This window comes from Medicago sativa, chromosome 6, assembly GCF_051527215.1.
Source record: "Medicago sativa cultivar Bolivia chromosome 6, Bolivia_mono, whole genome shotgun sequence".
NCBI classification, from domain to species: Eukaryota; Viridiplantae; Streptophyta; class Magnoliopsida; order Fabales; family Fabaceae; genus Medicago; species Medicago sativa.
Window position 1 is genome coordinate 90678561 of NC_140754.1, and position 16517 is coordinate 90695077.

Genomic DNA, 16517 nt, shown 5'->3' on the forward strand with positions numbered 1-16517 from the left:
ACCCCGGACCTTGCTTATATCATGCATTGTCCTTACCAACTGAGCTAAGCTCACGAGCGAGGACATGTGAAGATTAATCTAATATCAATACAAGTGTGCTATGACAACTTGATTTGTGTACGACATAATCCAATGACTCTCATAAGAGAGAATATACAATCAAATCCTAGATTCATATGGGATTTTTCTTTGATTTATCTTGTATGGACAACTTTTTTCTATCTTTTTTTAATAAAACTAATGGCATAAGATATTCTTTACTTAAATTTAGTTTCCTAATCTCTTACGAGCGTGAATAGATTCTACAGATTTGTATCAACAATCAATTTCCCTTTTTTTTTCTTCTTCATATGTGCATATGTACTATAAACCGAGTGTCATAAGATATTCTACAAACACTTAATGTATATGTGTTTTTTTATCGAAATTCATGACTCCAAGAGTTATATATAATTAATGATGAGAAATGAAAAAACAATTGCGTGTGATTTGTCTAATATTTAAAATTAATTAATTTTATTTAAAATTAATTGTATATTAATTTTGTTTTAATCTTTTCAATTAAACATATATTTATATAGTTGAGTATATTTCTAAAATGTTTTCTCTTGTTAACTACTTCAAACGAGTTGAAAATAATTCACAACAATAATAAATATTTGAATAAGTAGTTTAGTATGCTACGACAACTTGATTGTTGTACAACATAATCTAATGACTCTCATAAGTGAGAATATACAATCAATTCTTAGATTCATGTTCATGGGGTTTTCTTTGATTTATCTTATATGGACAATATTTTTTGATCTTTTTTCAATAAAACTAATGTCATAAGATATCCTTTGCTTAAAATTGGTTTCCTAATATCTTATGAGTGTGAATATGTTCTACAGATTTTTATTTCCAACCACTTTCCCTATTTTTCATGTGTACATATGTACTATAAACCGAGTGTCATAAGATATTCTACAAACACTTAATGTACATATGTATTTTTTTGTCGGAGTATTCGAATTCAAACTTTTGAGTTAAAGATCAACATATCATATCATTGGTTCTACACACAATAACCCCCTTAATCATTAAAAAGAGTACTATCAACGAATAAGATCTTCTTTAATCAGAGGATTATTTCTTGAATTTTCAAAATGATGATTTACCCAATACTATTTTTGAAGGTATTGAGATACCCTTACATGATTAGAGGTAGATGGATGATTGGCTTCTATGGTTTTGACTAGAGGATGAGCTTGATATATAGATGCTTTATCTATCACACACTTTTCTTCATGTCTTTGATATTCCATATGGTAGACTTGATTATTTGTCATGTAGATGGAACTGCCAGACACTTGATTCACTATGCTTTCCAGAGCTGATTCATTGACAAGATGAATGCTTCTAAATTTGCTTTGCCTAACTAAATTTTATGCTGACTTGAATTGACTTGATTGAACAAGGTTTTGATCTTTTGAATTCCATGTCTTTTACTTCTTGTTGTGTTATACTAACCGGACAAAGATTATTATTGACTTTATCTAATTACTACTTATGTCTTACACACTTGAACACATAATTCACTACTTTGTTAACATCAAAATATCAATTGTGAGGTCTTATTTCTGAATCAACTTGGCTATTACAGAGGTACCCTAATTTCGCTTGTTTCTTTTAAGAATAAAGATTAAATTTGGTTTCTCACAACTTTTTCACGACCCGATTTAATATCTCATAAAATTAATACCCAAATTAGTCCATGACATTTTCATACTTGTGACAAATTAATCCATGTGTTATAATGAGCTAGAGACTAGTTTGTCCGCTCTATAAATGTCATCAACTAATTTGACTATTATATTTTATAAAACCTGTTTATTGCACGAAGGCATTGATTAATTTGGGTATTATATTAGTTGAAAAAACATAGAGAATTGAGATGTTTTATAAGGAGAGTTTGAACTTTAATGATACTTTGTTATTTAAAATTGTTTCTTGCACAATGTTGGATAAGACTTTTCATTTGTGGTTATAGTTTGTTCATAAAATAATACAATTTGAGTATTATATTTTTAGCTTATTCAATCACCTGGTCCCTTAACTTAATTGATTGTCTCAATTTGATTCCCTAGTAACTATAATTTGAACCAATTTGGTCCCCTATGTTTTGCTTCGTTACTAGTTTTAGTCCTTTCTATTAGTTTCTCTCAAAAAAACGTTAACTTATGTACCAATTTGGTCCCTTATGTTTTGCTCAGTTACTAGTTTTAGTCCTTTCTGTTAACGTTTTTTTGAGAGAAACTAACAGAAAGGACTAAAACTAGTAACGGAGCAAAACATAGAGGACCAAATTGATACAAATTATAGTTAGGGGACCAAATTGAGACAATCAATTAAGTTAAGGGACCGGGTGATTGAATAAGCCTATATTTTTTCAAGATTTAAATCCGGTTCAATTGCGAACCGGATTTGTGACCGGTCCGAAAGTCCCTCAAAACCGCCTTGAAACAAAACCGGGATGAATACGGGAAAATCGGACGAAAATCGGAGGTTGAGCCGATTTGGATAGTTGGACAACTGAAAATTCACTTTTTCTTTTTATTTTGAAACCCAAAAATAAATCAGCAACAACTGAAATCTTGTATTTTTTTTCTTCTTAAAATCACACAACTATGCATGGCATCTATAATGAAGGGCAAAACAAAGAAAAGATAGAGAGAACAAATATTACTCCACCCAAATAGACAAATAAGGAGTGGTCCTGTATTATAATTTATGGCTTAATATTACACTTTTTGTTCTAAATTACAATTGTCTTTCATATAAATCTTGTTAATTTTTTTTATTAAAATATTTAGAGCTCCATGATGGATTTGAGATCTGAATAAAATCAAAATGAATTTTTTATTTTTTTTTTAAATTTGAAGATTTTTTTAGAATGAAAGATTAGGATTTCAAGAGGAAAAATTGAGATATTTTATTTTATATATTTAATATTAGTTGCCAAACTTTAATTGAAACTTAATGTTTAAATAATGTAATTAATTCAAATTGTAATTTCTTTAATGATTAATTATGTGAATTTGAGAGTTGGAAATAAATTGAACCGGGATTGAGCATATCGAAATCTGCTCGGAAAAAACTAGAGAGACCAAAACTGCACATTACTCATATTTGAAGATTGAAATGGTGTATTGGTCCGGTGTCAAGGGTCACACCCCATCACCGGCGGTGTCGGGTTCAAATTCGGATGCCACTACAATATTTTGGGCATTAAAAATAAAAACTCATATTGGAGGGTCAAAATTGTAAATAAGCTTGTTGAATTAGTTGCAAATCCCCGATTCCTTTCCTCCCATGATTATAATTAATTATTAAATTAAGACCAATGCCACGGAAACTTCTAAAAATCTCTCATACTATGGTTGATTAAGTAAAGGAAAATTCTATGGTGAAGTCATGAGAATGACTTTTTTGGTGAAGTTAATATTTTAACCAATCATTGAACATTTGTGTATTTAATGCATGTCACGTAAAATTATATAGTGTATTGCACATTTGCTCATACGGTGTGCCACTATATCTTTAATTATTGCAATTGTGTCCCTGATTAAATCAAAATTAAACATTTTTATTATTATTTTATTTTTTAATAGTAAAACTTATGCATCAAAATTGGATACGACCACTTCCATCTTCCCCATTGTCGCCCATCACTGCTTGCTTGATTGCGTCGGTCAATTATCAAAGTAAAATTACAACATGTGAATTGAGAAAATTGTGTTTAAGGGTTGCATCACAAACTGAGATTTACAACTCAACAGCGAAAGTTCTCTCTTTTTTTGAACATGAAGTTCTTTGATATTTTTTAATTTGAATTTTACAGATAAAATTCGTGTAGCATTTTACAGATATTTTAATTTTGCTGGTTAATTGATTGATTCATGAATCATGCAGTTCTTTATTTAGTACTCCCTTCGTCCCTTAATGTAACCCCCCTTTGCTTTTTTCACATTTCTTAAGAAAAGCTGTCAGTGTAATTATTATGTCTGTTTTGTGTGTTAATATTACCATATTGTCCTTTGTTTGTATATGTATTAAATTTGACTTTTTAAATTTCAAGATAAGTTAGTAGTATTAATTAGGGGTATGTTTAGGAAAATAATAATAAATGCATCTAGTAATTTGAAAAGGGGTTTAGATTTAGGGACAAAAATAAAGTCAAATGGGTGGTTAGATATAGGGACGGAGGGAGTATATAGTGGTGGAGAATAGGGATGACAACAAAACCCATACCCGTGGTTAACCACCCGAACCAAACCCAATTTGATAGGTTTTCCCCGTTTTGACTGGGTTTGGGTTTTCCCCGATTTTAAAACACGGGTATGGGACGGGTAACAGGTATATATGTACCCACCCCGAACTCATACCCAAACCCGTCCCAAATGCAGAAAACTACTGTGTTGATATGTCATGTTATTTTGTTTGATAATTGTCGTGTTATAAAAACTAACATTGATATTGAAAGGAGCAACTAAATCAATCAGTCTAACAAATGTTAAAGTGAGCATATTGTTGGATAATGCATTACAACATTTCTCTAGGGGTTGCAAAAAAACTTCTATTGTTTATTTTAAAAAAGGGTCTTGTTATCTTGTGCCCTTGGGGCACAAGTTAAGGAATCCAAAATTAGAAATTTTTCTTAGAAAATAACAAAAGTTTGACTTTGAAAAGTTGAATGCACAACTTTTAAGAGAATAATTTCTATTTTAAATTTCCTAACATATGCCCTTAGGGCACATGTTAACATTTGCCTTTAAAAAAATTATTCAATGCGGGGACGGGGATGGGGCGGGGATACCCGAACCCGTCGGGGATGGGGATGGGGTTCAATTTCTCATCCCCGTTCGATATGGGTAGGGTAATGGGTAAGTATATGAGAATTGAATATGGGGATGGGGAATTTAAAACCCGTCCCCGCCCCGCCCCATTGCCATGCCTAGTGGAGAATTATGTTATTCCTAGCTTTGTAATATTAGTTGTTTGTACTTCAGTCGTTGTGTTACTTAGATTGAGTTTACCTTCCATCTAAATTGTGCTTTTGTTTTTGAAGTTTACACATCCAAGTTCCAACCACCTACTTTACTTTTGCCATACAGTTAACTCCCAAACTTAAAGCTCCCAATTTTACTATAGTTTCAATAGGAACTGTAACAAAAGCAAACATGTTTGATTTGATAGAGATTGGTTTCAATTTTTTTTTTAAAACAAGGAACCTCGTTTTCTTTGTAAAATGCCACATAATTAACACCAAACAATTGTTTGTTTGCAAAATCTATTTTAAATATAATATTGTCTGATAAGTTTTTAATGCTAGCCACAATACTTGGTTCAATTACGGGTGTCTTTAATAAGCTTTTAATACATTTTAATAGCATTTTTATGCCCTTTATTACGGTTGAAGACCGTTACCCATAGGAGGTTTACTATTATGAAAATAAAATTTGCTTGCATATGGCGTCAATTTTTAATTGTTGTTGTTCGGCAACCCAAACCTCAGTATCATATTTTTTTTTTTGGCTATTTTTTTTACATTTTATATAATTGAAGAAAAAACAAATATTTGTGTTCATTAATTTAGTTCTCATCATTTGGGGTATATTTCATGTTTCTTCTCTCACTCGCTACATGTGTTTATCTACTTTAAAATAAGTACCATCGAGAAAGCAATTGATGGATGAGATCTTTGCAAAAAAAAATTGGTTGCCTAAGATAAATTTTCACCCACACATGTATACGTAGAATAAATATAGACGAATTCATTAGTTATGAAAATTTCTATAAATGAATATTTTGGATTTTTTATTTACGCAAATTTAATTGATTTCTAAATGTAGCAAAAGGAAATATTTTAAAATGTTTAATTGATTTCTATAATCATCATCTTTTAAAAATTTTAAAATCATCATATATATATATATATATATATATATATATATATATATATATATATATATATATATATATATATATATATATATATTTCGTGTGTGTATATATATATATATATATATATATATATATATATATATATATATATATATATATAGGGTTATGATAGAAGACACCCTTTGGTGGTGTCTTTTATCAAGTCACACCTCAAGGTGTGATTTTCACTTTTTAGTTATAACTTTGATAAAAGACACCTTCATAAAAAGTAGTTGGTGTCTTTTAACAAATGCTCATAGAGTAACTTGATAAAAGACACCTTCATAAAAGGAGGTGTGATTTTCACTTTTTAGTTATAACTTTGATAAAAGACACCTTCATAAAAAGTAGTTGGTGTCTTCTATCATAACCCATATATATATATATATATATATATATATATATATATATATATATATATATATATATATATATATCTTAATAATATACAAATGGGCAACAACAAATAGCAAAAAATTTTGCACAAATCCAATGTGTCAAAATTCTAAGCCACTTAATGTCACATCAACATTAAAAAATAATTTTCTTTTTGCCACTTTAAGCATTCACACAATACAAACTTATAAAATATCATTATCACACATTTTCCCTCTTCAATTCAAAATTCAAATTTCAAATCCTTCTTTCCTTCCTCCTTTTTCTCTTATCCCAACAAAAATTAATTTCCATATCTTTTCTCTCTCTTTCATTCTAAACTTATTTCCTTTTCTTCCTCACTTTCTCTCTCTCTTCCTCTTTCTCACACCTCTCACACGTAAACCTCATTTTCATCTCTGTCCATGCTAACAAACTCATTCACCATCATCAATCTATATCCAGAAAAAGAAATGCAATCAAGGAAGAAGAATAAAGCAAGGTGAATGTTTATTTTCGAAACCCTAACCCATTTTTTCCTCAAATCCGAAAATACCCATGTTTGGGATTAGAATTTCAATGATAGTTTTTCTTCTTCCTTTTTCACCTTAACCTGTTTTTTCACCTTAAAGCAAGGTGAATGTGTACAGGTTCTTTCAAGAAGAAATCAAGTAAGAAGAATGAGCAAGGTGATATTTGAATTTCAAAACCCTAACCTGTTTTTTTATCAGATCCGAAAACGCCCATCTTTCTGATGAAATTTATTTTCATTTGTTATTTAAATTTCATATTATTCGTCTGTTTTTATCAGATCCGAAAATGCCCATCTTTCTGATGAAAATCATATCATTCGTCTGTTTGATTTGCAGGCTGTTTGATTTTAAGCTCTATGGTTAACAGGAGCATCAATCGGCTGTTATTATTTGTAAGTTCTTCCTAATTTATCACAGGTTCTTTCAGTTGGTCTTTGTATTTGATGTTCTTCCCATGCATTGATTGTTTCTATTGAATTATTTATTACATTTGATTGTCATTATTTGTGGTTTCTTTCAATTTGAAAATTATACCAAACTTATAAGATTTGAATTTTGACTAGACTTTTATGTTATTGATCCTAATTTTATTGTTCTTTACAGTTAATGCAATTTGAGTCTCTATCCAACTTATTATACCTCAAAATGACTACACTTCAATTTGACAAAAAAAACATTAAAACTTCTGTTTAAAGGTTCAGTTTTTAGCTCTGTTTTTTCAAATAGAAAATTCAAATGATTGAGATGATTTAACTTCTACATTCTATAAATGAAAAGATTTTATCATAACCTCTGAAAATATGCTAGGTTTGGTGACCCCTTTATTCTAATCTTTTCAAATTCCCCCAAAGTCATCTCTTTTTTCCTCATTTAATCCATCTACTAATAATTTATGAGGTTAGTTTCATTCCTCTGTTATTTTCTATGCCCTTGAATCTTCAACGATATATCTTTTTGAATGTGTTTCCTTATATGAGGTTTCTTTACTTTGAAATTTGAATTAGGACTTTTTAAGTTACCTGTACGTTGAAATCTTTGTGCAACTTATCTACCCTTTTAAACTTTTCTTATTTGTAGTCTGATTTTTATATTTAAAAATTTCTGATGTTTTTACTTCTTATGCAGCAATAACATTGTGATTTTATGCTTTTGGTGGCCTTCAATGGGTTAGTTCTCTCTCTAATCTCATCTTTCTTGATTCTGGAATGGTCATTGTTTGTTAATATGAACAGGTCTTAATTAAATCCTTTTATAATAGCTTTTTATATATTATTTTTTTTTGCTACAATAATAGCTTTTATAATTATTACATTTAATTGTGATGAGTTTGTCATTATTTGTAGTTTCTTTCAATTTGATAATGATACTCAACTTATTAGATTTGAGCAGACTTCTATGTTATTGATGTTAATTTGATGGTTATTTGTAATTTAAACAATTTGAGTCTATCTAATTTTTTATACCTCTAATGACAAAAAAAATTCATGGCCCTGTATAAGAAAAATAATAGGATGTAAAACACTACACAAGAGACTTACAAAATCTTCCTCTCTATAGTGTATATTTAGTCTTCCACTATCTCAATAATATACAAACACTCCCTATTTTGTTAGTCCATTAATCCAACAAGATAGTAGTTGTAAACATGTACTTTGTTCATAAGAACAACAACAATTACATGACAAACTTCACCCACAATTCAAACTCAAAATTCAAATATCCACTCTTTCAATCTCTCACTCTCTTCTTCTTATTCTTCTCTCTACATATGACATAAATCATATATATTTCAATGCTAACCTCAAACAAATCAATATTTCTTATATATGGGGCTATAAGTATTTGATGGTAGTTAAAAAATTTATATTCCTTAAACATGGGGGGCTATAAGTATTTGATCTAAGTCGAAATTTTCATATTCTTCATACATGGGGATATAGGTATTTAGTCTAAGTTTTTTATTTTAATCATTTTCTTTCTCATCTTGCCATGGGGGATATAGGTGTTTTTTTTTTGGTACAAGGGGGATATGGGTATTTAGTTTATGTCTTTAATTAGTTATTATGTATGTTTTTTATTTTAATCATTTTCTCTCTCAGCTTACCATGTTCATTGTCCACAAGGGCATCTTTTGATTGTTATCTTTGCTAATAACCTATTTAATTGTTTTGAGACTTTTTTGTGGTCATTTCTTAATTAAAATACAACATTGTAGGACACGGACTAAAACATAAGATGGCTATAATAGTTGTTTTATTTATTGGTTGTTATAGAGTAACTATATAAGTTAATTTATATGAGCGACAATTTAGTTTATTTACTTTGTTATTTTCTTAAGAACCCATAATTCAATTTACTACATTAACTACTTTTTACTTATGGAGGTTACTATATATATATGGGTTATGTTACAAGACACCTTCATAAAAAGTAGTGTGGTGTCTTTTATCAAGTCACACCTCAAGGTGTGATTTTCACTTTTTTAGTTATAACTTTGATAAAAGACACCTTCATAAAAAGTAGTTGGTGTCTTTTAACAAATGCTCATAGAGTAACTTGATAAAAGACACCTTCACAAAAGGTGTCTTCTATCATAACCCTATATATATATATATATATATATATATATATATATATATATATATATATATATATATATATATATATATATATATATATATATATATATATATATATATATATATAAGCCCTTTCAAAACCCTCTTTTTTTTTTCTTCTTCTTTTTCTCTCATCACTCTCTTCTTCTACTTTGTGCAGCTATCACCTTCTCAACTGCAAATCATGTCTTTCTCTTGTTCCATCCAACAACTTCGGCACCATCTTATCCGGCCGTAGCAAAAACAACAACAAACCCTCTCTCCCTAAATGCAACAACTGCTCTCTACCTTCCCGTCACCGCCGTAGTGTCTTCAAACCCCTCACCACCACCCTCGCCGTTTCCTCCACCGCTGCCATTGCCGTCCACTGTAACAAACCCGTTTTTCTCTACGGCAACACCACTGGTGGTGGACATGGTGGTGGTGGCAGTGGTGGTGGAGGATGGTGGTTTGGTGGTGGTGGTGGTGGTGGTGGAGGAAACGGAGGAGGAGGATTTTGGTCTAGGTTTTTTACTCCGGCAGCAGCTATTGCTGATGAAACTAAATCTGAAGAATTTGATTCTCATGGTATGCCTGTCAATATAACTATTCAATTGAACAAACTCAGTGGTTTTAAGAAATACAAGATTTCCGAGATTACGTTTTTTGATAAGAAACGAAAAGCAAAGGTTGGTTCTGATGATTCTTTTAATGAAATGATTACTATTGTTCCGGGCGGAGTTTACACAAGAGCGCAACTACAGAAGGAATTGGATAGTTTGACATCTAGTGGAATGTTTGAAAAGGTTGATCTTGAAGGGAAGACAAATGCTGATGGAACGGTTGGAATCACGGTTACATATAGTGAGAGTACTTGGGAGGCTGCTGAGAAGTTTCGTTGTATTAATATTGGTATGATGCCGCAGACTAAGCCGATTGAGTTGGATTCTGATATGACTGAGAAGGAGAGGGTGAAACAGTATTTGAGTCAGGAGAGGGAGTATAAGAGGAGGATGGAGAAGGCTAGGCCGTGTATTTTGCCGAATACTGTTCATTTGGAGATTATGGATATGATGAGGAAAGAAAGGAGTTTGAGTGCTAGGTTGTTGCAGAAGATTAGGGATAAGGTTCAGAAGTGGTATCATGATCAAGGGTATACTTGTGCTCAAGTGGTTAATAATTTTGGAAATCTTAATACCAAAGAGGTTGTTTGTGAGGTTATTGAAGGTGATATCAGTCAATTGCAAGTTCAGTTTATTGATAAGCTTGGCAATGTTGTTGAAGGCAATACTCAAGCCCCTGTGATACATAGAGAGCTTCCCAAAGAGGTATAATATAATATTATACACTTTGTAGTTATGTAATATGTTATGTTGTTATCTGTTATATATATGGGAGGTTCATAGGCTTCTTATTGTTGTCAATTTAGAGGGTTGTCGATTTTTGTTATCTGATGAATAATTGATATTTCTAGTATGGTTAGTTGCTGCCAATTTCAATGATTATTTGCCTGTTTAGGATATCGGGTTGTTTTGTTATTATGTTTTGTGATTTGTTTTTTATATCCTAAAACTGCTCATTGGTTTTAGTTACTCACTTGATGGATGTTTGTATTGGATTAACAGCTGCGTCCGGGTAACACCTTTAATATTGAAGCAGGGAAGCAAGCTTTAAGAAACATAAATTCTCTTTCTTTGTTTTCGAATATTGAGGTTAATCGACGGCCTGATGAGACTAGTGAGGGAGGCATAATTGTTGAAATTAAGGTAAAAGAGATGGATCAGAAGACGACTGATGTCAATACTCAATGGAGTATTATCCCTGGACGTGGAGGGTATCCAACTCTGGTATTGTACTTCTGTCAAATTGAACATCAATTTTCCACAACCACCAAGGGATTTTTTTTTCTGCTCGATTAATCTGATTGATTGCTGTTCAATTTTGTTCAGGCCTCACTTCAACCTGGTGGAACTATTTCTTTTGAGCATCGGAATCTGCAAGGACTGAATAGAGCTCTTAGTGGTTCCATAACAACCAGCAACTTCTTCAACTCTCAGGTACTCTTGAGCCAGTCTGCTGAGATTCTTCATTTTATTCTGAAAAATAGTTTTTTGTTTTATCAATATTGGTACTGGGTATCAGAAAATTTCCTTCATGTTTTCTGCTAGGATGATCTTACATTTAAGATGGAGTATGCACATCCATATTTGGATGGTGTAGATAATCCACGAAACCGAACTCTTCATGTAAGCTGTTTCAATAGCCGAAAGCTGAGTCCAGTATTCACTGGGGGCCCCGGGCTGGATGAAGTGCCACCAATATGGGTTGATCGCAGTGGTGTCAAAGCTAATATTACAGAGGCAAGTTACTTGTTGTTCTTTATTTTTACATGAACTATTTAGGCTAATGGTAGTGATTTTTTATCTTCATATTCATGTTGTGTGCCAAGCAGAATTTCACGCCACAGAGTAAATTCACTTATGGACTTGTAATGGAAGAGATAACAACTCGTGACGAAGGTAATCAAATTTGTGCAAATGGTCAAAGAGTACTACCTGGTGGTGGAATTAGTGCAGATGGACCTCCTACCAGCCTCGGTGGTACTGGCATTGATCACATGGCATTTTTACAAGCGAATATCATTCGTGATAACACACGTTTTGTGAATGGAGCTGTAGTTGGAGCGAGAAATATGTTCCAGGTGACTATCTCATCCGTCACTAACTGTCTTTAAAGTTGCTTACATGGATGCTTTAAGCCTTTTTATTATCTTTAAGCCTTTTTCCTCTTATAATTGTATTGGTAAACCTATCTTGTTCTATGTGACTACTAATCATAAAATTCTCATCTGTGATACTGAAATTACTTGTTTGTTAATTCTTTGCTGCCAATATTCAGTCTTACTCTTATATATATATCCTTGTATATTTTCTAATTGTGTGCTAAATTTTTCCTTTTAACCTGAGTGATGCTTTTCTCTAGCTGATTATACCCTAAATGTTCTTTCATTTCAATCATCCTATTTAGATCCTATGGTTAACATTTTCCTCCGTTGATGGACTACTTTTTTCTTGATTTGTTGACTATGTATAATATTAAATTTTTTAACTGTAATATTCTTCTGTGTTAGCTGAGCTCTCAAGAAAACTTGTCTAGTTGTATGTATCCTTTGGATCAATTTAAAAGTTGGCATATAAACCTATCTACAAAGATAGGAGTAGTAGAGGGAACAGGTTAAGGATATAATCTATGTAGTCTATAGTGTGCCATAGCGGCTTGTAGAGTGTTCAGTGGCTTCTATAGAAAGTAGCGGAGCCTTTTGCTGTAATGATCAAAATCGCAGCTATTCGCACCATTACGGCTGCTAAATGCTTCAGGGGGATTTTTTTGTTTTTCTTGAATTTTAATATTTAGTTACTGTAAGCTTTAGACAATTAGTTTTTATTTTTACTTTTTTGTATTTTCTTCTATCTTTGATTTCAGACCTATTACTTTTGTTAGAATTTATGAATATTTCCATTATATGATGTCGGCTACTTGGATAAATCAATGCCATTGAGCTCTAACTACACATTTTCAGTGAACACTTCAATTCATGGTCCAACTTGCACTACCTTTGAGGACAAGATATCTATGTTTTCCAGGGCCGGCCTAAGGGCCAAGCAACCCAAGCAAGGGCTTTAGGCCTCAAAATTATGTGTGAAAAAAAGGCTTCTAAAAAATTAATTTGGTTACAAGTATATTATGTGATAGATAAATTACAGACATTTGCATAACATAATTGATTACTAAAAAGGCTTCAATTACTCTTGGTCATGAATTCAAATTTTGATCTCCACAAAATTGATTTTATATAAATATTTTGTTTAAAAAATATATTTTTAAAGGCCACATTAAAATTTTTGTTTTAGGCCTCTTAGTCTCTAGGGCCGGCCCTGATGTTTTCTATTTAATACTCTTGAAGTATGCGATAGACCTGTGACAATGCTTTCTGATTATACAGTTTTTATATATGCAAACTGCAGGTAGATCAAGGCCTAGGCATTGGCACCCAGTTCCCATTCTTCAATCGCCACCAACTAACTCTGACACGGTTTATCCAGTTGATGTCTGTGGAGGAAGGAGCTGGTAAACCACCCCCGCCAGTTCTTGTCCTCCATGGCCGCTATGGTGGTTGTGTAGGCGATCTTCCAAGTTATGATGCTTTTACTCTTGGTGGCCCTTATTCTGTAAGGGGTTACAACATGGGTGAACTTGGTGCTGCCAGAAACATGCTGGAGGTAGGAATTACTAGCCTCGTTTTTTGATTCTTTATCAAGATTTTATTGTAGTTAACTTTTATTATCTGTTTACTAATTTCTTTTTCATTCCACAGCTTGCAGCTGAGTTACGGATACCTGTTAAAGGCATGCATGTGTATGGTTTTGCAGAGCATGGGAATGATCTAGGAAGTTCAAAGGATGTCAAAGGGAACCCTACAGAAGTCTATAGGCGAATGGGTCAAGGTTCATCTTATGGTGTTGGTGCCAAGCTTGGTTTGGTCAGAGGAGAATATGCCATTGATCATAACTCAGGAACTGGTGCATTATATTTACGTTTTGGAGAGAGGTTTTAAGCTGCAAATTACTCACAGTATATTGTTAACAGTTTTTAAATTACATTTTTTTGGTTTAAGTGGGCGCCGTGCTAATACTAGACTAGTAGACTTGTCTTCTTTACTACTTGGAGAATTGGTACAAAGTTCTCTAATACTCCTTCCGTTTCAAAATGAGTGTCGCTTTAGTCAAAAAAATTTGTTTAAAAATGAATGTCACTTTCAGTTTCCAATGCAATAATAACTTTTTCTTTTCAATTGTACCCTCCTATTAATACTCTGCACACTACTTCCAAAATATTACTTTTAAAACTAACCAATAGTTAATAAGGATAATTTGATAAAATAATCATTCTCTTTCTTTTAATCATTGCATTTCTTAATATGTGTGTAAACACCTAAAACGACACTCATTTTGAAACGGAGGGAGTAATAACCAAGAAAAAAAAAATAGTTTGACTATGAATGGAAATCAATGTAATTTTGGTTCGGTGAACTTTCATGTGTATTCCTTTTTCAACAAGCTGAATTTTGGATTTGTTCTTAGTTTTGTTTAGTGCTGAATTTTGGATTTGTTCTTAGTTTTGTTTAGTTTTTTGATATTAATGTTCTTTTTTTTTTTTGGTAGTGTATATTAATGTTCTTTTGTTCTAAGTGTTTTGATTTTTCTTGCATTGTGCTTTAAAATGAATCTATACTAGACCATTGACCCGTGCGCACCCGTGCTATCGCGCACGGGTCATATCGACAAATATATTAAGTGCTAATATGTATCAAAATAGTTTAGTTGAATGGAAATAATAGTATAATTCAATTCATAATATTAATTACCACAAACGTTTGTACTGTACCATTTTAAAATATTTTCATGTCAAATGTGGTCTACAAAGAAAATATGGTGTTTGTCGATATATAAATAGTACCAATATGCAAGAAAGCAAGCGCTGAATTTAGGTTAAAATTAGAGCAACAATTAGCATTCGAGTTAACTTTAATAAATAAAAAAGATAATAGGAGTGATTTGTTTTTTTTTTTTTAAATAGGAGATTTTCTGCAATTTGATATTTCAAACAGGGGTAATACACTGAATTTAGGTTAAAATTAGGGCAACAATTAACATTCGGGTTAACTTTAATAAATAATAAAAGATAATAGGAGTGATTTGTTTTTTTTTAATAGGAGATTTCTGCAATTTGATATTTCAAACATGGGTAATACAGTAAAAGCAAACACTGAATTTAGGTTAAAATTAGGGCAACAAACTTCTCAAATGAGTAAAAATGCTCTTTTTAATACGATTTTTTTTTTGAAAGGACAGTAATACGATTTTTTTTGTTTCCTTAAAAGTATCTCAACGATATTATTAGTGTTTTCTTTAAATTAAAGACTTAAACATATTTGGTTTCTCTACTTTTCATATTCACAATTTTTACTCCCATCATTTTTAAATTTGAAAATAAAATTCTTTACGTTAAAAATTTCACGAAATTTTACACAATTTTGAACCTAAAACTTATATTTGTTGACGCGTAAAGTTCAACAGAGTTAACAAAACACATAATAGTGTAAGCCGAAAGTGAATGAGGGTGTGCACCTTGACTAATCTATATTATATATTACAACTCGAGAGTTTACCTCAACTCGTTTTCCCTAAGTAAACTCGACTCGTAAACTCGACTCGAGAACTCGTACGAGTTTACCTAAAATTAAAATTATATAAAATTTAATATATGCAAGACATATATAAGCTAATATAATATTGTAAATAGGTCAATAGTGCAAAATATGACTTAATTACAAAGGCTAATTATACCAAACTACCATAATAAAACGTTATTCTCAACTTAGCATCAAAATATAAAAATTAACGCAAAAAATCATAAGTTTCATAAGTATTTCATCCATAAAACCATCGAACAAGTTTCTAAAGTTGTTAATAAATGAGCCAGAAAAAGGGCCAATTTTTATTTTATTTTGTTTCGATGTAACTCGTAAAACTCGGTGAACTCGGTCGAGTTTACACGAGTTTACCGAGTGTTAATTCGGTCAAACTCATCAAACCTTCCGATTTTACCAGAAACCGAGTTTACCTCAGAGTTAACACGATTTTGGTACCTAAACACGTAAACTCAGTAAACTCGGAGTGTTAACACTCGATTTGTGGAACATATATATATATATAAAGAAAACTACCCCTTTCAACATACTTTTAGGTTGGATTTTTCTTTCCAAAAATACCCTTAATTTTTAATTTTAATTTTAAATACAAATAACACAAGTAACAAATAGATAAGAATAAATTTACTTTAAGGAGAAAACTTAAGCATAATTCCTTATGAACTGTTCTTACTGTTAGTCAATTATAAAATAACACGTGGATTAATAATCCATGTCACTAATCGTCCCCGTTAACCCTCTTTTACCTCCGTTAAC

The 16517-nt window shown here is 31.5% G+C and overlaps 1 long non-coding RNA gene and 1 pseudogene across 2 annotated transcripts; both read left to right on the forward strand.

Moving 5' to 3' along the window:
* Positions 1-6661: 6661 nt before the first annotated feature.
* LOC146918130 (uncharacterized) lies at positions 6662-8384 on the forward strand. Its single transcript, XR_015014252.1, has 4 exons — positions 6662-6862; positions 6993-7049; positions 7230-7285; positions 8019-8384. It is a non-coding gene; the product is annotated as an uncharacterized LOC146918130 (long non-coding RNA).
* Positions 8385-9671: 1287 nt separating this feature from the next.
* On the forward strand, positions 9672-14341 carry LOC146918131 (protein TOC75, chloroplastic-like; annotated as a pseudogene). The gene is made up of 7 exons (XR_015016015.1): positions 9672-10818; positions 11116-11337; positions 11440-11547; positions 11659-11850; positions 11943-12191; positions 13516-13770; positions 13866-14341. The product of XR_015016015.1 is annotated as a protein TOC75, chloroplastic-like (transcript).
* The last annotated feature ends 2176 nt before the right edge of the window (positions 14342-16517 follow it).